We start from the raw sequence: 22,593 nt of genomic DNA on the forward strand, positions 1-22,593 counted from the left end.
AAATAATTAGCTTTAGTTAATAGCAATTCCAAATTTCTATAAAACAACATTGTCGAATTAGGTTAGGTAATATTTTAGTATTCAATTGTCCCTAAATAGCAATCCCTGTGGGATCGACCCGTTTGCCGCAACTATTTTCAACGATAGCTGTGCGCTTGTGGTTTAACTAGGGTTAGATTAGTCTATTTAATTAGACTGACTAATTTCCTATCAAGTTTTTGGCGCCACTGTCGGGGATTGCAGTGGTACAATTGAGTTTTAAAGTTTTATTTATCGTGATTCGTAGTTTAAATTTAGTCGTAGTTTTATTATTTCTTAGTTTTCGTGTCTAATTTTGATTTTCGCAGGCAGTAAGCAAAGATTTCTTCTTACAAGGTTGATAGTCGTGATTTTGTTGTGAACTTTGTGAAGCTGTTTGCTTGTCGTCACCCGGGGTCGCAAGTAGCCCTCGAAGGCTCACGCCGGAGGTACGTCTCTTTCCTTTGTGGGGTTGAATTTTGTTTGTTTCGTGTGTTTTGTTTGTTTTATTGTTTCTTGCATTTAGGAAGGTTAAATCACATTGACCAGCCTTAGACATCTTGCATTAGGACATGTTTTAGCCCGCTCACTAGGAAAGCCCTTTTTACACGTGGATCGAGTGACGGTGCTTTTGCACAAGAACTGAGAATCGTGTTATTTGGGTTTAGGAGCAAATATATTAAACAATATTTAAAATTCAATCTGGGTTGAAATATTTGTTTGGTATTGTTTGTGTGAGCATCGTTTGCATCATTTATTAGAGTCTTAGGTTTTAGAAGTGGTTTATGATTGAGACTCGATTCGATAATCCAGAGTTAGTACCATTTGATTCAGAAATTGAACGAACAATCCATAGGAAGATTAGAAATCTTGCCGAGTTAGAGATACCCATAACCTTTGTCGGCAATACACCAATTTTTGCTGACATGAATGACAATAATAATGACGTTGTTGCCCAAGTACCTAGGTCCATTAAGGAATTCATATATCCTACTAGGACGACTTGACCGTCTTGCATCGTTCCCCCGCCGACCAATGCTAATCACTTTGAATTAAAGCCTAATCTGCTTTGGCTACTTCCTAAGTTTAGGGGGACTGATGAGGAAGATCCATATCTTCATGTAAGGGAATTTGAAGATATTTTTGGGAATGTTACACTTCAACAGTTTAGCGATGAGGCTATAAAGTTGAAACTATTCCCATTTTCTCTTAAGGAGAAAGCGAAGAGTTGGTTTCACACTCTTCCATCGAATTCCATAACGGGTTGGGAAAAGTTATGCGTTGTGTTTTTAAAAAACTTTTTCCCTAATCATAAGGCGACTGCTTTTAGAAAAAGTCTATCATCATTTTGCCAAAATGATGGAGAGTCATTATGGAAGTGTATGGAGAGATTTAAGGACATGCTCTTGCAGTGTCCTAACCATGGCCTAGAGAAAGGTAGGATAGTCCAGATTCTCTATGAGGGTCTTGATTTTAATTCTAAGGCTATGATTGAGACCATGAGTACTGGAGATTTCTGTGATAAGACTGTAGATGAAGCATGGACCTTTTTAGAAGAAGTCTCTAAAAAGGTCCAACAATGGGAAACTAGCCGTGAGCCTAAGAAGGTGGCTAGTATATAGAATGGTTTGTTCCATGTTGACAAGGAATTTGACACGAACGCTAGGATGGCCACTTTAATTAGAAGAGTTGAAGTCCTCGAGCTAGAAAAAGAGGCAAAGTCTCTAGCTTCGGTTAACAATATCGAGGCCCCTGGTTGTGTTTTGTGTGATAGTCTTGATCACGTTATAGATAATTGCCCTGACATAACTGCACAAGTCAATGCTTTTAATTCATACAGAAAACCAGGCAATAATCTTTTTTCTAACACGTATAACCCAGGGTGGCGTAACCACCCCAATTTGTCTTGGTCTAAGGGTATACATCAGGGAGGCCCCGTGGGTAACTCAAACCCAGTACCACAGTATGCACCTCAACCACCTAAACTTTCACCTATAGAAGAAGCCATTGCTAAATTATCACAAAACACCATGAAATTCTAGGAAACAACCCAACAATTTATGCAAGCTAGTCAAACTGCTACTCAAGATAATGCTCAGGCCATTAGGAAGATTGAAGTCACCATAAGTCAAATTGCTGATACTTTGAATGAAAGGGACAAGGGTAGGTTTCCTAGTCAACCAGTGGCTAATCCAAAGGGACAATATGAAATAGGCTCTAACTTGAGCCAAGAGCACCACCAGGAGCAAGCTAAGTCTATTACCATTCTTAGAAGTGGTAAATATATTGATAATAGGGTTGAGATGCCTAGGGATGTTGAGGTCAGATCTAATCCTATAGAGTGTGAGGGCGAGAAGAGTGATATAAGTGGTTCTAATAGTCGTGATGCTTCTAAAAAGTGCTTAGAGCCTCCTACGTCTTTCGAGTCTAGTCATGTACCATCTTATATACCAAAAGCCCCTTTTCCTAAGAGGTTAGTTCAGGCTAAGAAAGGAAATACTTTTAATGAGATAATGGAGATGTTTAAGCAAATTCATATTAATATTCCGTTACTGGATGCTATAAAACAAGTTCCTTCTTATGCCAAGTTTCTTAAGGATATGTGTACGTAAAAACGTAGTTGAATGTGCATAAGAAAGCTTTCCTTACTGAGCAAGTGAGTTCGATTATTCAAAACCGCACTCCACTTAAGTTTAGAGATCCAGGATGCCCTACTATATCCTGTGTTATAGGTGATCATATGATTGAGAAGGCATTACTTGATTTGGGGGCTAGTGTTAATTTGTTACCTTATTCAGTTTATTTTACAGACTTGGTCTTGGTAAATTGAAACCCTCGCCGATTACACTTCAAACCGCGGATAGGTCCGTCCGGGGTTCCACGTGGTATTGTTGAAGATGTTTTGATTCAGGTTGATAAATTTTATTTCCCAGTTGATTTTATTGTTCTAGAAACACAACCTGTTCAAGATCTTAAACACCATATTCCTGTCATCTTAGGTCGTCCATTTTTGGCTACATCCAATGCCATCATTAACTGTCGTAATGGAGTGTTGAGGCTTTCTTTTGGTAATATGACTACAAAACTTAATGTGTTTAATGTGAGTCAACAACCTCCTGAACCTGATGATCTTTGGGATGTTAATCTTATTAACAGTGTGGTTCACAAGACTTTCTTGGAAAGTTATTCAGATGACCCTCTTGAGTCTTGTTTAACTCACTTTGGTGGTGATTTTGATGTGGATAATTCTATTTGTGAAGTAAATACTTTGCTTGATGCCACCCCAATCTTAGATACTAATAAGTGGAAAACCAAGGTAGAACCTCTTTCTCCTTCTGAGTCTAAACCAGTTCCTTCCATAGAGAGTCTTCCTAAACTTGAGTTAAAACCATTACCTGATACTCTTAAGTATGTATTTTTGGGGCCTGATGAGACCTTGCCTGTTATTATTGCTTCTAATCTTGATAGTGAACAAGAGAGTAAATTGCTTAGGGTTCTTAGAGACCATAAGGGGGTGGACTAAGCCCCTGATATTAATCGGATAAGCCCCACGATTGTATGCATCATATTCATCTAGAGGAGAATGCTAAACCAACCCGAATTCCGGAGACGGCTTAATCCTAACATGAGAGAGGTAGTGAGAGCCGAGGTTCTCAAGTTGTTAGATGTGGGTATCATTTATCCCATCTCTGATAGTCAATGGGTGAGTCCGGTTAAGGTTATCCCTAAGAAGTCTGGTATTACGGTAGTTAAAAATGCGAATGGCAAGTTAGTTCCTACCCGTATGACTACTGGGTGGCGTTTTTGCGTTGACTATCGTAAGTTGAATCTAGCCATTAGGAAAGACCATTTTCCTCTTCCTTTTATTGACCAGATGCTTGAACGGTTAGCCGGTCATAAGTATTATTGTTTTCTCGATGGTTATTCCGGTTATTACCAAATATGTATTACACCTGAGGATCAAGAAAATACTACATTTACTTGTCCTTTTGGAACTTTTGCCTACCATCGTATGCCATTTGGGTTATGTAATGCACCCGGTACCTTCCAGAGATACATGCTTAACATTTTTTCTGACATGGTAGAAAGGTTTCTTAAGGTGTTTATGGATGATTTCTCCGTATTTGGTGATTCTTTTGATGAGGGTTTGCACCATTTAGAATTAGTGTTAATTAGGTGCAAGGAGAAGAATCTTGTGTTGAATTGGGAGAAGTGTCATTTTATGGTTCAACAGGGTATTGTTCTTGGTCATATTATTTCTACTAAAGGAATTGAGGTCGATAAGGCTAAGATTGATGTCATTTCTAGTCTTCCACCACCTAAGACTGTGAAAGATATTAGGTCTTTTTTAGGTCATGCTGGATTTTATAGGCAATTCATTAAGGACTTTAGCAAGATTTCTCGTCCCTTATGCAATTTACTTGGTAAGGACGTCGATTTTGTCATTGATGATGATTGTTTGAAAGCTTTTGAGAAGCTTAAGCATTTATTGACTACTGCTCCTATCATACAACCACCTGATTGGAATGTACCTTTTGAGTTAATGTGTGATGCGTCGGACTATGCTCTTGGGGCTGTTTTAGGTCAACGGTTTGATAAGTTGGCCCATGTAATTTATTATGCGAGTCGAACTCTTAATGATGCCCAAATGAATTACACTACAATCGAGAAGGAATTGTTAGCTGTTGTGTTTACTTTAGACAAGTTTAGGTCTTATCTCATAGGGTCTAAGGTTGTCATGTTTACTGATCATTCGGCTTTGAAGTATCTTCTTTCTAAAAAGGATGCTGATAAATGATAAAAATGATAGTTTACCTACGAAATGAATGATGAAACTCAAAACACAAGTAAACTAAAACTTATTACGAGTCTATGTTTATCAAAGTTTTCTACTCACAATTCTATCGAAATAGAGTGGAGTAAAAAATTTGTTCCACTCCTAGTTCTCTAGCATGAAATGATTTCATAGTTAACTAATCGGTCTTAAGTCTAATGAGAGGTTTACGAGGGGAATGCTATACTACGAGGTGAATTCAATTAACAAGTTACGAATAACAAAATGATAGAATGCTAAGGGTTTGAATCTAGATAAAGAATTAAAGGGAATTGAATCCACCTTAACTCGACTTAATCCTACTAACAAAGACTCGTCGTGATCCAAATTGAATGCTTAGCATATCAAAATAGTAATTCTAATCCCTAATTATACATGGCATTTCTACCAATTCATAACTAGCATGTGAGCGATTAAACCCATTCTCATGGTGAATTAATCGTTTCTAGAGTGGAATAATTATCACGACGATTTCTAAGTTTAACAAAGATCAAGCGTCATCAAAGCTTCTTCAACCCCTCTAATGGAGGTTTAGCCTTGATTCATACCACTATCATTTCCCATTGATTTAAAACTAAACATCATACCAAAATTCTAACTTGGCTAATTTAACTAACAATACTTCAATCTAATTTAACAATTCAGAAATGATACTTAACAAGAATTAAAATTAGATCTATAAATTGAAATGACAAAATCGAAATTAACAAACTAGCTATTTTATTTATCAAACTAATTAAGAACAATGATTCTAAGAGTTTAATCTAAAACAAGAATTGAATTTAAACTAAACTTAATTTAATTTAATGAAAACTAGATCTAGAATTATCTATTGTTTTAGGTCTAACTAGCTACCATTAACAAAGAGCTAAGCTTTGGTTTTTATATGTTCAGATCCAAAAATCGTGCTTGGGCTTGGATCCATGTTTTGGGCCAGAGAATCAAGCCCAAAACCCAATTCTTTCAGTCCAAAAAGGCCTCTTCAGCTGCAGTTGGCTTCAACAGACTTTTCGTCCACTTCTGCTCCTTTGATTGGGTCAAGGCTTAGATCATTGGAAATCTCTTTTCGAGCTGGTCGTTTTGACATAAGGTAGGCCCAATTCCGAGGTCTGAGTCCAAAGATACGGCTTTCGGAAGTTCTGCTGACTTTGAGTGCTGTTTCTGCCCGCGTCGACTTTCATCTTTTGACCGGGCTTTAGAAATGCTTTGTCTTCTTGAATCTTGGTCTTTAATCATATAACTCCTTAGCAACCGACCTTTGTTCCTTTATCTCGCTAAAGTGGCACATTTTTGCACATAATGGACTTTGAAGCCCTAAAATGCAAAAACACGTGTCGATTAACTCTTAATTATTACTCACATAATTGGTCTAAAAGTATGATCATTACGGGGTTAAAACTACAGTTTTGGGCTCTTATCAAACCACCCCCAAACAGCATTTTGCTTGTCCTCAAGCAAAGATGAGAAATTAGAATAAGTGACCAAAAATGGAGTTCAATCTACTCTCGTTTCGTTGAGTGCGATTGCATTGACCATATGCAACAAGGCCTTAAACCACTAGGAATTCCCTAGTGGACGAGTTATAGCCTCGTGAGAGTTTTTCAGGGAAGGTACTCACAAACTTCATCTATACTACAACGACTAAGAAATAAAACTATTGTTTCCTCATTCATGTCTCAACTATCTATACATCTCATTAGCAAATGAATAAGAATAACCAAGTCAAAAACCTAAGCTAATATATGTATAATAATCAATCATCTATGATACAACTATATATACTATGAGTAATACTATGAAATGCCTAGCAGGTTTGTTTCTGAAAACTCGGAATATCGTCCTTAAGTAGGTCATCACATAAATGTCAAGACGAAAACCACTCTGATTTTTCCGCTCAAGTTTCGCTACTCTAGTGTGCAGTGGGCACATTTTACCTTACAATCTCAATGACAACAAGGAAGCCAGAGTCGATCAAATACATCTGCCACTTACTATCACACTAACCTATTCCTAATTGAGCTAGAGGTCTTTATTAGGTGTTGCGGGGATTAGGAGATGGTTTAAGAAGGAAGGAAATGGATATTCAAAAGGACAAGTCTGAGATAATAGAGTCTTCATATTATGTAACTTAGAAAAACCTTGTTATTTTCTTTTTGCTTCTATACTTTGTTCCCATCCTTAGCCATATTTTTCTTTTTTCTTTTCTTTGGCTTTTGACTCCCTTTTATTCTATTTTTGGAGTTTTATTTATTTATATATGTTTTTTTTTTTTTTCCTTGGATGGAAACTTCTTTTCTTTTCCAAGCAACTAACTAATTTTTGTTTACACGATTTTTTCTCTTCTTCTTTCTTCACTCATTCTATTCTCGGACTTATTCTAGATTGGGTAAGTTGAATTTTTTATTTTGTTTTGTTTTGTAACGAGGGTAAAGGAATTGTGGTTTATGGAAGGCTAAAGAAAGGCTCAAAGGGGCTTAACTAGCGAGAAAATAATTCATAGGTTTGAATTTCTGGCTATATCGATCCAAAGAGGGCCTAAATTCTCGCTTAGGATATGCCATAGTGATCAAGCAAGTGGACGTGTGATTTCTCTATTCGGATTTTACTTCTCCCTTGTGTCATTTCTCAAATGTTTCATTTCATATAAGGCTTTAGGTTATATTCTCACAGGATTTGTAGAATAAGTACTCTAGCCTAGATTTCAGAAACTTACTGCTAGCAATCATAGATACTCATGTAATATATTTATAGATAGATGCAACGATTATTACCTACATATTAACCTAAGTTTCTAACAATTATTCTGATGCAAAAGCTACGTGAGACTTCTAGATTGTTAAGAGCATAGAGAAAGAAAACAATACCAATATTCCTAAGTGTATAGCATAAACTTATTTATTTATATTTTTAAAATTTTTAACTTGAAAACAAATGCATGTTATACATATCTATATCCTAACAGATGCCTTAATTACACGTGTTTCTATGCCCCCCCCAAACAAGAAGCATGTTTTGTCCTCAAAGCATTTAAATAAAGAGGGTAGAAAAATACCATGGAAACGCTGAAATTCGAACATCCGCAAAACAAGGTTAGAACATACTAATATAGGAAATAAAATATTGACGAACTCTATAAGAGTTCCACCCATTATGGGGTTAATGTAATTAAATTGCTTGGGACATAAGCGCACAATAACAAAACTAAAACTTACCTTATCTCCCCCGCTTTTAAGCATCCTCATCCCTCAAAGAAAGAGATGAGGTTCCTTCGCATCCTGCCAGGCCATTATAACTTGCCAAGCTTGCCGCCATTTATCATCTACTAATGCTAACCTGTTAATTGTTATTATGTCTGATGGGATGTACGGGGCGACCAATTGAGGCTGCACCTGCCATCCCGGTCAAGTCATAATTCGCAATGAGCGAACCACCCAATTGGTGGGTCTCATGACTTCAACTTTTTTCCAATCTGTGAATTGGGCACAGAATACAGGTAAACAACTACGCATGATACGACTTACCAAAACAGGCATAAGAAGATACTTACGCCTCATGCTTTGGGCTCTCTTAAGACTAGCGACTAAAACTCGGGGAATGTCATATCGGCGACGTCCCTCAGCTAAAGCGAGGAAAATGTCACCAGCAGTACTGTTTGTAGAAATGAACTGCCATTCCCCCAAAATATTCATCAGGATGAATAACATGGTGGTGCCTACGTTTAGGGACAGGCTACCAAGGGCAATGCTATATCGCCCTTGGTCCATTACTCAAAATACCCCTCCCCCATAATACTCATGGAAATATGTATAATCATAAAGGTATGAATTATCGGTCATATATGCCCATGTGTGAACGGGGATCGGTATTGGTAATCCACGAAACTAAAGCGACCACATTTTTATTGAATTCTAGTGTCGTGTCATCGACTCACGATGGAGAATTCTTGTTCTCCATCCCGATTACAATAGAATCTAACGTGGTCGTAGAAATAAGCGATGAGGCTTGTCTTTGAATATGAATCGTCATCACTTACTAGTAGATGGCGCCATCCTAATCAGTAGATCCCGCCGGAACCAATGTCCATAGGCCTCGGTTCCCAACACGCCTCTTCAAAGACTGTTCGTATGACTATAGGAGATGTCATCTCAACTACTCTTTTGAACAGTTCCAAAATCCCTGAACAACCCTCGAAAAATTGGAAATTTTCGTGGTGTATGCGGAGGGCGGTAGTAGCGGGTGCGCTCCCACTTGAAGCGCAGCGAATCGCCGTAAGTTTTTGGAGTTACAGTGTTTGGGCGCGAGTCGCGCTCAACTTAGGTGTGGGTCGCGCTCTAAGTAAAATTTCTGACAATGTCTAAGGCGCAGGTGCGCTCTACTGAGGCACGGGTGTGCTCGTAAGTGCTGAAAAAGAAGTTTACAAAGAAAAAGAAGGAAAAGCTTGGAGTGAGAGGTGAGAGATGATGGTGGGGTATAGTGTGGGTTGTGAGTGTAGAATGAAAGAAGTTTAAATAGGTTTTGAGCTTCCAAAACGGATCGGCAAGTTGCCAAATTGTTTAAGGCAATTTCCGGAAATAGAAAATTTCCAAACCCGAAAACGGAAACACACCATATCTTTGATTTTATAACAACCCTGGTATCTTTTATACTGGATTTAGAATAGTAACTTCTAAACTCTCCTAGATTTCATGCTACCACCACACATAATCATAGATATGCCGATATCGGCCAAATTCTCAACCTGTACTCCAAGACAACCTTACGGAAGATGATCATATAACGAATTATGCTCGGTATAAATATTACCACCCCCAAACAATTCGGGAAGGTGGGATTAATGATAAAAACACGCACAATTCGAAAATAACCAATAAAATTTAAATCCAAACAACATAAAACAAACACATTAATATTTAAATTTAAAAACTGAATTAAAATCTAACTAATAAAACAATAAAAACAATGAAATAACAACGAACACAAACTGACGGTGAACACCTAGCCATGTGATGAAGATGAACCCTGAGATGGAGATTGGTCCTGGAATGAAGAATGGCTTGAGCCATCTGTCCTTCGGCGACGACGCTCATGCCTCTCAGACTCGGCTAAAACAGAATCCTCCACGGGTGGCATGCATCATAGCATCTCTATTCGGAACAAGCGCTGTGCTTCCATCTTAGTCCTGAGTACTACATACTGGGCTTGGTGATGCTGGTGGATAGTCTCCAAGTTAGACAAGATATCGTCCTAACCCCTTTCGAGCATTTCAAGTCTCGTCTGAAGGTTCGTTTGCTTATTTCGAACTACAATCTGTCTATCTCGGATATCTTCACAAATACCATAAATGCAACGCAAGCCAGTTTGCAACACTTGCATGCGTTCTAAATTAGAACTACAACTATCTAATGCATCGTCATCCAGACATGTCATATCCTCCCTTTCATCCTCCGACTCAACCATATTTCCTTCAGACAACGGCCAAATCTCTTGGATGCAATCCGTATAGATACTTGCATTAGAATGCAATTTGATCTTAATAGGAGCAAATTTTATGACAGCTCTAAATGAGAGCATGATCTTAGTGATCAATACGGGAAGAGGCGCCATGCTCTTTCCCACTCCTCTAATCACATTAAAAATTAAATCGAGGATGCAGAAATTATACTTATTCGTTTGCAAAATCCAGAGAACGTGCAGACATTGCAGACCGATATCGTTGACTTTGTCTTTCCCGAGGACATTCCTACCAATCCACTGAACTATAGCCAGTTGATTGGTTCTCAGGGTTGACTGGAGAACGCAATGAGAACTCGTATTGTATTCACCTTCCACGACAGTATCTTTCATCAAAGCAGAACGATTATATTGGGATTCCCGAATGGTTGTTTCTAGGTTGCTTTTCGGTAATTCCTAACAAAAAATCGACCAACAACCGCCCTCACCGTTACTTCCCTCCTCGTTCCTCGCTACCTTAATGAAAATCCTATCCCCCTCCAATTCTCACTTCTTATAAAACTGTTCTACCAAATCGTAGTGATAGAACTCCTCGGTCGAAAATACCACAGTCCATTCCAATTTCTCCTAATCATCTCAAATAAAAAAATGGCGCTGAAGTGGTCGGTCGACAAACGCCAGTGCTCAAGACAATTCTTCGTCGTAAGCGCCATTGAAGTTTTTGAAACAACCAATGGTTTTGTAGACGATGAAGGAGGCGAGTTTGATGTAAAACAACTAAAACAACGGTGGTGGCGATGGTGGGTGCGGGTGGCAGCTTGAAGCTTGAATTGGTGGCTGTTTTCGAGTTTTAAAATTGTTGGGGTTGGTGGTAGTAATGGTTTGGAGAAGATTTCAGTTTGGTTTAACCGCTTGGTGTGTGTGGGTGTAGTTAGGTTTTTTTCTTTCCTCTTTTTTTTTTTTTTTTTTTTTTTTGTTAATGGCGGTGGTGGGATTAGAACGCCGATATCGTTCGTGGAAACAAAGGGGCGCAGGTGCTCCGCCTACCGGTCTTGAAGTTTGGGCCCCAAGCCCAATTTGAATTTTTTTTTTCGATATTTCGCGCAATTTCAAATTCAATTTGCCGCCGTTCTTGGGGTCCGATTTTGGCGAATGATGAGTTATGGAAATGATCAGTAGAGAATTTCCAATCCAATGATTCATAAAACACTCAATTCCAACCATGGGTGACGTATAAGAAGGTGGAAAAATACCTCGAAGTGCGTGTGTGACGTAAGTTATGCGAACGAAGGAAATCTAAGTTTAAGATAACGTCAACCCAAATTAACTACAACTAATGGGCCTAAGCAACACAAATGGAAAGTTTGAGCAATCCGGATGGAAATACCGACTGCCCACCCCCAAACAAATTTTTAACACAAAATTTGTTTTAATGTGGGTCGTTTAAAGTCAGATTCCCAAGACTTGTTGGATTGCTATTTCTACGATTTAGATTTTTTTTTTTTTTTTTTTTTTTTTTTTTAATAAGAAACACGAAAAACAATAAATACATAATTCACCCCATAGAGGAACATGACTCAAAAACTGAGAAAACATGCAAAAGTAGAAAACATGAATTATGTTAACCGTGGTCTTAGGATCCGGTACTTACAGCCACACACTCCATAGGGAGGGCCCGTTACTGAATGGTGCACTTACCACTATATGGAAGTGAAAGGAAGTACACCAAATGACAAAGGTCAATTCTCATAGACAGGGTCCTGTAAAAGGACTTCCTCTACATCAGGGGACATAAGTTCATGAAAATGTTTTAACCGTTGACCATTAACTTGAAAGGTACTGTTGTCCTTGGGATTTACCAAGGTGATTGCCCCGTAAGGGGTGACTTAACGAACTGTAAAAGGACCGGACCAACGGGTTTTAGTTTCCACAAAAAATATGTAGACGGGAGTTGTAAAGAAAAACCTTTTGACCAACCACAAACTCTTTGCGCAAGATTTGCTTATCATGAACACGTTTCATGTTAGCTTTATAATCCTTCACGAGATCGTAAGAATCGCTACGGATTTCTTCAAGCTCATTCAATTGCAACTTGCGTTTGAGACCCGCCTCATCAATATCGAAGTTAAGGCTTTTTATAACCCACAGAGCACGGTGCTCTAATTCAACGGGCAAATGACATGGTTTCCCAAATACAAGTCTAAAGGGAGACATACCTATAAGAGTTTTGAAAGCCGTCCTATATGCCCATAAGGCATCCGATAGACGCTTCGACCAGTCTTTCCTATCAGGGTTTACAGTTGTTTCTAAAATCTTTTTGATTTCCTATTAGAAACTTCTACTTGTCCGCTAGTTTGTAGATGATAAGGAGTTGCTACTTTGTGTGTAACTCCATACTTTTTTCACTAGGGATGCAACAACCGTGTTGCAAAATGTGTTCCACCATCACTAATGATGGCTTTAGGAATGCCAAACCGACGTAAAATATATTCCTTAATAAAAATACAACCGCCTTATGGTCATTGCTACGGCAAGCCAGGGCCTCTATCCATTTAGACATGTAGTCCACGACAACTAGAATATAAATATAACTGTGGGAAACAGGGAAGGGACCCATGAAATCAATACCCCAAACGTCAAAAATTTCTACTATCAAGATTGGATTTAATGGCATCATATTACGCTTCGTGATTCGCCCAAGTTGTTGGCAACGAATACACGTCTTGCAATGCACTTGGGCATCCTTAAAAAGGGTAGGCCAATAAAATCCACATTGAAGAACTTTAGCGACTGTTTTCATTCCACTAAAATGGCCACCACACTCTTTGTCATGGCGTAACGATAGAACTTCATTATATTCCCACCGGGAATGCAACGCATCGAATAATCTGATCCGCACAATACTTAAAAAAAGGTAGGGCTCATCCCAAAGTATAAGCAACTCGGCCAAGAACTTCTTCACGTTCATTTCTTGACCAATTATAAGGCATAACATCAGCCGCTAAATAATTTACAATGTCGATACCATGGTGCTTTGAAAAAATAGCATACGATGCTCATCGGGAAAGGAGTCCGGTATGGACTCGGAATCACTATTATCATCGTTTGTAAGTCTAGATAAGTGGTCGGCAACTACGCTTTTCGACCCTCTTTTTTGTCCTTTATTTCTAATGTGAACTCTTGCGGGGAGAAGGATCCATCGGATTAATCTCTGCTTAGCATCCTTCTTTGCAAGAAGGTACTTAAGAAATCGCATGGTCCGTGTAAACTAAAGTTTTAGAACCGACCAAATAAGGATCGAAACTTATCTAAAGCATAAATGACAGCTAAGAATTCTTTTTCGATAGTTGAATAATTCCGTTGAGCATCGTTTAAGGTTTTACTAGCATAATAAATAACAAATGGACTTATTATCTAGTTTCGTCCCAAAGATCGCACCAACTGCATAATCACTAGCATCACACATGAGTTCGAAAGGTTTAGACCAATCGGAAGGCTGTATAATTGGTGCAGAGGTTAGGGCCACTTTTAAAGTTTCAAAAGCTTGCTTACAGTTAAAATTAAAATCAAAGATTGCATCCTTTAAAAGCAGATTAGTTAAAGGCCTAGCTATTTTCGAGAAATCTTTAATAAATCGCCTATAAAAACCTGCATGGCCTAGAAAGGCTCTAATATCACGGACAGTCTGTGGTTTAGGTAGAGTCGCTATCTTATCTAGTTTGGCCTTATCTACTTCGATGCCATCGCTAGATACAATGTGACCTAGTACTATGCCCTTTTTCACCATGAAATGACACTTTTCCCAGTTTAAAACGAGGCTCTTTTCTTCACACCGTGTCAAAACCTTAGACAGGTTAGACAAGCAGTCTGTGAAGGAGTCTCCATAGATAGAAAAATCATCCATGAAAACTTCCATAAAGCGCTCTACCATGTCACTAAATATATGAAGCATACACCGCTGGAAGGTACCAAGAGCATTACAAAGGCCAAAAGGCATTCATTTATAGGCATACGTTCCAAGGGACATGTGAAGGTAGTATTTTTCTTGGTCATCAATATCAATAATAATCTGAAAATAGCCCGAGTAGCCATCCGTAAAACAATAAAAAGCATGACCAGCTAGGCGCTCGAAAGCATCCGATCTATAAAAGGTAAAAGAAAGTGATCCTTTCGTGTCATAGCATTTAAACGTCTCAGAATCAATATAGATTCTCCATTTCATAGGACCTTGTGTGACAACATAGTCACCCTTTTTTAGCTACGCCATGGTAACTCCCCGATTTCTTAGGAACTACATGAATGGGGCTTACCCATTCGCTATCGAGATTGGGTATATGATACCCGCGATCGAAAGTAATCATAAGACTTCTTCCCTAACCACCTCTTTTATGGCGGGGTTCGGGACGACGCCGAGGTTCATGAAAGTCTTCGCGTTATCCTCCAAATGGATGCGATGAGTGCAAACATTAGGGTCAATTCCTTAATGTCGGCTAGGGACCAACCAATCGCAGACCGATGTTCCCTAATCACCCGGATTAAACGCGTGTCTCTTCACCCTTAGTTAACCGCGAAAGATATAATTACCGGATGACTACCATCCCGATCAAGTTGAATATATTTTAACTCCGGGAAGAGGTTTAAGCACCGGGGTGGAAGGAAAATCAATAGATGTTTCATCGGGTCCCCATTTTGCATAATGAATACTTGCTTAGGTAGCAAGTCTTCATACTCGATATATGGAGCAACCGGGGGTCTACAATTGGTGTGGACTCAAGGATGGTGTTGACTTCCTCTAAGTAGGAGTCATTTACAAAATCTGAAGTTCCAAAAGAAAGGAATTTATACATATTGTTTTCGGGAAAAGTGTTGTTAAAATAATCTTGAGCTAAGCTCTCAATCATGCTAACCTCCCCATTGATAGACGATTCTGGTAACTGTTTCATCATTTTAAAAACATTTACTTCAACAGAAAGATGGCCAAAAGATAAGGACATCTTACCATCGCGGCAATTTATAAGCGCGTTTGCAGTTGCCAAGAAAGGGCGCCCTAAGATGATCGGTACAGAGTCGTTAGTGACTTCTATATCGAGGATAACAAAATCAGCAGGATAGTAGAAATCCTGAATCTTAACAAGCACGTTTTCCACTACACCTTTAGGATACTTAATTGACCTGTCCGCTAATTGCAACGTTATTCTTGTAGGTTGCATTTTCTGTAGACCTATTTGTTTATACAAATAATACGGGAGTAAGTTAACACTCGCCCCCATGTCTAATAAAGCGGTCGTCGTGTGGGAATCTCCTAAGGTGCATTTTATAGTAGGACGACCAGGGTCCTTGTACTTAACAATTCTATTATTTTCGGATAAGGTTGGGAACTGTTCAGTTAGAAAGGCGTCTTTAGGTATGTTGGTCTTACGCCTAGTAGTGCACAACTCTTTAAGAAACTTAGCGTGGTTAGGTAGCTTTTTAATAGCTTCTAGAAAAAGAAGGTTTATCGTTAGATTCTTGGAAACGTTCCTAATCTCCTCACAGTTTGTATCCCTGGTTAGCATGGCTAATTTCTGAGGGAACGGTGGTTTCACTCTATATTTCGCGTATGGCTCGACTTGATGTGTAACCTTGGCTTTCTGTTTCTTAGTTTGTTGTTTAACTGGTACCTCTACAGTGGTAGGTTCTTCAGTTTCTATTTCGGTATCTAGTTCGATATCCGTGTAGGAGTATCGATGGGGTAACTATAGGCATAGTTACTTTGTTATCAACCACTCTTCCGAACGGAGAGTGGTGATGGCATTTAGGTCACCTACGATTATAGTTTCCGTACTAGTATTACCGCTTTACCTCAAAGGTCGTGTTTGCTATTTTAGGGTTTGGTATCGCTTTGTCCCGAAACACGCCTTTTGGTTGGGCTTTCTCTTAGGCTAACTGTTGTATGCCCTGATTTATGGATTGTAAGATCTGTTGGTTTGATTGAGTCATTGTTTGGAAAAGTTGTTGGGTAACCTGTATAAAGGCATCGATACGATCCGGTTGTGTAGGTGTAGTAGTCACAGGTGGTGCGATTGGAACTATCTCACGTTGATTATTTATGGGTGGGTTGTGATAGTTACTATTGTTAACCGGAACGATACATCTATTGGTATTATAACTATTATAATTACCCTGACCTTGTGCTAGACCTTGGTTGTTATAATTATTATAATTCCCCTGACCTTGTCCTTGTCTAGGTGGAGCTTGGTTATAATTGTTTGCTTGCCTAACATTTTGGTTATTAAACCCTGGAGGTGTAACTTGTTGATTGTTTTGCCAACTAAAGTTGGGATGTTGTCTCCATGGGGCATTAGGAATAGGATAGCTATTAATGGAGCAAATATTATCTTGCTCTAATTGTTGTTGTTCATAGGCGAGAGGACAATAGGAGTCGGGGTGGTTAGGACTCAAACATAAATTACATGGGTTGGAGTTTACATTCATGGCGGGGATAAGCTTTTGTTGAACAGAAATAGCCTCTACCTTTTTAGTTAGAGATTCGATTAAATTTTTAAGTTCTGGATCGGGTTTCATCTCAAACATACCGGCGGCCTTAACTGTTGAAGAAGAACTAGCAGAGCGGGGATATCATCACTACCCCCCCAATTATTATTGCGCTTAGTTTGATCTTCTAAAAATTTGTAAGCCTCCGAGGCTCCTTTACTTAGGAAACTACCCCCATTCATTATGTCAAGGACTTCTTTATGGTGGTGTAGAAGTCCTTTGAAAAAGGCACGAACTAACGTGTCTTTTGCTAGGTTATGGTGTGGACACTCTATAAGCAGATCGGTGAAACGATTTCCAAGCCTCAGAAAATGATTCATGAGGATTCTGTTGAAAAAAATGAATCTTGGAAAGCATCTCATCCGTCTTTAGGGGTGGGTAAAATGTTCCATAAACAAATTGAACAAGTTTAGCCCACGAAGTCCACAGAGTTAGGCGCTTTGGGCGCTTAACCAAGACGCCTTTATCGCCTAAAGTGAAGGGAAATACCCTCGCTTTAATTTGTTCCGCACCAACCGTAGGATGATGGAATGTTGTAAGGACTTGTTCAATCCTACGATGTGTTGATAAGGTTTTTCATGGTCTAACCCATGGAAAAACAGGTAACAAATTAAATATGTTTGGGGAATTCAAAATTCCCCAATCGGTCCGCTAAACGATGCAATATTTAGGGCTATCGCCAAGGCTTTGTAAAAGTCGGAGAGAGGAGTCTCTTTCTTCACCCATTATGTCGTGTGGTGGGTGGGATAATAGCTAGAGGTGTAGTGATTGGTATACTCGATAGACTTGTTTGTTGACGCGTTGATGGTTAATTACGCTCGTGTTTTTTCCTCGACCGCACCTTAATCTCATGCAAGTCTAAGTCTAAACACGACAACCTTCCAAACAATCTTGATATATTAGTATAAACCTCTAACCGGAGATGCGGGTATGGAAGAAAGGAATACCTGATTAAGTCCCTTGCTTCGCTTTATGAATAGCGCCTTTGTTTATGCGTGTTCAATGTATATAATAAGTTAGAACACCGAAAAACTTAAAACTTCGAAGTCAAAACAAACCTCTGCAAAACCGCAAAAAATTCAGCTTAGGGCGGTGCACTCACTTTGGGCGGGTGGCCCCGTAACTTCAAGTTACAGTTGTTTTAGGGCTGGTCGCTACCAAGGTTCCAGGCGTTTGAAGCAGGTCGCTTCGCTGTAGTTTTTTCGTGGAACTTTTCAATGCTGAAACGGACAACCACAGTATGAATCAAACAAGGGTGGGTGGGTTTAATGGGACTTAAAAATGACTAATTATACTATGAAAACAATACTATGAGGTAACTAAGATGGCAGCGGCGCCATTTGATAAATGATAAAAATGATAGTTTACCTACGAAATGAATGATGAAACTCAAAACGCAAGTAAACTAAAACTTATTACGAGTCTATATTTATCAAAGTTTTCTACTCTCAATTCTATCGAAATAGAGTGGAGTAACAAATTCGTTCCACTCCTAGTTCTCTAGCATGAAATGATTTCATAGTTAACTAATCGGTCTTAAGTCTAATGAGAGGTTTACGAGGGGAATGCTATACTACGAGGTGAATTCAATTAACAAGTTACGAATAACAAAATGATAGAATGCTAAGGGTTTGAATCTAGATAAAGAATTAAAGGGAATTGAATCCACCTTAACTCGACTTAATCCTACTAACAAAGACTCGTCGTGATCCAAATTGAATGCTTAGCATATCAAAATAGTAATTCTAATCCCTAATTATACATGACATTTCTACCAATTCATAACTAGCATGTGAGCGATTAAACCCATTCTCATGGTGAATTAATCGTTTCTAGAGTGGAATAATTATCACGATGATTTCTAAGTTTAACAAAGATCAAGCGTCATCAAGGCTTCTTCAACCCCTCTAATGGAGGTTTAGCCTTGATTCATACCACTATCATTTCCCATTGATTTAAAACTAAACATCATACCAAAATTCTAACTTGGCTAATTTAACTAACAATACTTCAATCTAATTTAACAATTCAGAAATGATACTCAACAAGAATTAAAATTAGATCTATAAATTGAAATGATAAAATCGAAATTAACAAACTAGCTATTTTATTTATCAAACTAATTAAGAACAATGATTCTAAGAGTTTAATCTAAAACAAGAAGTGAATTTAAACTAAACTTAATTTAATTTAATGAAAACTAGATCTAGAATTATCTATTGTTTTAGGTTTAACTAGCTACCATTAACAAAGAGCTAAGCTTTGGTTTTTATATGTTCAGATTCAAAAATCGTGCATGGGCTTGGATCCATATTTTGGGCCAGAGAATCAAGCCCAAAACCCAATTCTTTCAGTCCAAAAAGGCCTCTTCAGCTGCAGTTGGCTTCAACAGACTTTTAGTCCACTTCTGCTCCTCTGATTGGGTCAAGGCTTAGACCATTGGAAAGCTCTTTCCGAGCCGGTCGTTTTGACATAAGGTAGGCCCAATTCCGAGGTTTGAGTCCAAAGATACGGCCTTCGGAAGTTCTGTTGACTTTGAGTGCTGTTTCTGCCCGCGTCGACTTTTCAGCTTTTGACCGGGATTTAGAAAGGCTTTGTCTTCTTGAGTCTTGGCCTTTAATCGCAGAACTCCTTAGCAACCGACCTTTGCTCCTTTATCTCGCTAAAGTGGCACATTTATGCACATAATGGACTTTGAAGCCTGAAATGCATAAAAACACGTAATCAGTATTAACTCTTAATTATTACTCACATAATTGGTCTAAAAGTATGACTGTTACAGGGTTAAAACTATAGTTTTGGGCTCTTATCAGATGCTAAAGCGCGTCTTATTCGTTGGGTCCTCTTATTACAAGAGTTTGACATTGAGATTAGGGATAAAAAGGGTATAGAGAACGTGGTCGCTGACCACTTGTCTAGGCTTATAGTAGAGTCTTCTACTAGTCTTTTGCCTTTGAATGAGTCCTTCCCTGATGAACAACTTTTTGTTGTCTCCCAGTTGCCTTGGTATGCAGATATTGTTAATTATCTTGTTATAGGTCAGTTTCCTTCTCATTGGAAAAAACAAGATAAATCTAAGTTTCTTGTTGAGGTTAAGTATTTTTTCTGGGATGACCCATACTTGTTTAAGTCATGCCCTGATCAGATTGTTAGGAGATGTGTTCCTGAGAGTGAGTTTCATAGTATTCTCTCCTTTTGCCATGACCATGCATGTGGTGGTCACTTTGGTCCTAAGAAGACGGCTGCTAAGGTTTTGTAGTGAGGTTTTTATTGGCCTACTCTCTTTAGAGATGCACATGAGTTTTGTTTAGGATGTGATCGATGCCAGCGTACGGGTAATATTTCCCATAGGAACATGATGCCTCTTTCCCCTATTTTGGTTGTTGAGCTTTTTGATGTGTGGGGTATAGACTTCATGGGTCCTTTTCCTCCATCCTTTGGCTATCTTTATATCCTCGTCGCGGTAGATTATGTTTCTAAATGGGTTGAGGCGGTGCCATGTAAAACGAATGATCACAAGGTTGTAGTTAACTTTTTGAAACATAATATATTTTCTCATTTTAGTACTCCTCGTGCAATTATAAGTGATAATGGTACTCATTTTACAAATCGTGCGTTTGAATCTTTAATGAAAAAGTACTCTATTACTCATAAACTTGCTACCCCATACCATCCCCAAACTAGTGGCCAAGTTGAAGTATTTAATAGGGAAATTAAACGGATTTTAGAAAAGACGGTACGACCTGACCGTAAGGATTGGTCTCAACGTCTTAATGATTCCCTTTGGGCTTATATGACTGCTTATAAGACTCCCATTGGTATGTCTCCTTATAGGCTTGTGTTTGGGAAGGCATGTCATTTGCCTATGGAATTAGAACATCGTGCTTTTTGGGCCATTAAACCTTTTAACTTTGACATGCGTAGAGCAGGTTCACAACGTAAGCTCCAATTGAATGAGTTAGCTGAGTTAAGGAATGAGGCATATGAGAATGCCAAAATTTACAAAGAGCGGACTAAGATTTTTCATGATAAATCTATTCTTCGCAAGTCTTTCGAACCTAATAAAAAAGTTTTGCTATATAATTCTCATTTGCGTCTTTTTCCTTGTAAGTTACGTTCTAGGTGGACTGGTCCTTTCATTGTTAAAACTGCTTTTCCTTATGGTGCTGTTGAGATAGAGGATCCTACGGGTGGTCATGTGTTTAAGGTTAATGGTGAACGCTTGAAACCATATCTTGATGGTTTTGCTAATAAGGATGTAGAAGAGGTGGATCTTATTGATCCTATTTATCATGATTGAATGAGTATGCTTGTTGTATTTTAGTAGTTTAGATTTTGTTTTTCTTTTGTAAGAGTCGCTTCGCATTGTTCCCAAATATTTCATTCTAGCCCCTAGTCTCCATTTGGGTTAACCAATGAGAAACATATTATTGTGATTTTCAGGTTATGACAGGTTTTATATTTATGAAATGTCGAAAATACAGAGGAGACTCTGTCGAATTTTTTTGAATTTTGGGGCATTCATTTTATGTTTCATTGGTAGACAAAGTGCTAATCTAAGAATTGGGTGTGCGAAGCATTCGTCTGCTAGAGACGTTAACTGTAGCACTTATGGGAGGCAACCCATGTTTTTATTTTTGTTGAGTCCTTTGTGCACGTGTATCATGCATTCCACTCTAGCACCTTTTCTCCGCCTTTTTAGAGACGTGTAACTCTATGGGATGAGACACGTGACACATTTTAGTCATTGTAGTAACTTGGTCCTCTTTTATATTATCATTGTTATATCTTTTGTGAGGTACTAATTTCTACAGGTGACTCAAAGATATTATTTTTCGTTTTTGGAAGCTCTTGGTAACCTCTTTCCTTATATACTTTTACTTGTCCATGTTGTTATCTTTTAAATTACGCATCTATGTTAACATTGAGGATAATGTGTATAAGAAGTTTGGGGGTGGGAACAAAATGTTTGTTTAGCGAAAAATAAATTTGTCCAACATGGTATGATTAATGGTGATTTTCTATGATGAGAAATTTAAAAAAGAAATTGATTTCTAAAGCCACTGATTTTCAAGGAATCTATGAAGTTAAGAGTCACTTTTGAAGTTATTGTTGCTTTTAGACTATTTTCTACCTCTAGAAATAGATTTTGTTGATGAAAGTTCAAGCCAAAGTGGAATATGCACTATTAGCCACCTGATACATGTCAAATTGAAGAGTAATTTAATCTCCTAGTGAACTAGAAAAGGAATATAGAGACTTAACCCATGAGACTTGAGCCTTTGAATTTCTTGGAGAGTATTTACGTAAATTAAGAGTCCAAGTTGATTCATTCATTCTTCTGTGCTTAAATTCGTTGTATAGTCTCATTTTTTTCTTGTTTTGGTCGATCACGAAGTGACATCAACTGGGGAGATAGCCATTAGGTCTTGTAGTCCATTCGAAGCAGAATATCATACTGATAAGTCAAGTAGTAAGCCAATTAGCCTTTATCTATACCACCTAGTAGGATTTTCATGTTAACCCTTTTTGAGCCTTATATATTAAACCTTTTCTTCTTAAACCAACTATCCTTAACCTAACTCCAAATAAGGAGTGTAAACCCATATTATTAGCCTTACCTATATTTCTGAGGATTTCTAAAGGACTAAAGAGAAAGCTAGAAGAAGAAGATTCTAAAGGGAAAATTTACTAAAGTCAAATGAAGAAAATCATTCCTTTTGCTCAAAGTGATTCAATAGAAAAAGAATAAAAAT

General features: G+C 38.3%; 1 pseudogene; it reads left to right on the top strand.

The window, feature by feature from the left end:
- Nucleotides 1–1,180: 1,180 nt before the first annotated feature.
- Nucleotides 1,181–21,137, top strand: LOC147491804 (uncharacterized; annotated as a pseudogene).
- Nucleotides 21,138–22,593: the final 1,456 nt, after the last annotated feature.

This window comes from Coptis chinensis, chromosome 6 (assembly GCF_015680905.1).
Source record: "Coptis chinensis isolate HL-2020 chromosome 6, ASM1568090v1, whole genome shotgun sequence".
In the NCBI taxonomy this organism is placed as follows: Eukaryota; Viridiplantae; Streptophyta; class Magnoliopsida; order Ranunculales; family Ranunculaceae; genus Coptis; species Coptis chinensis.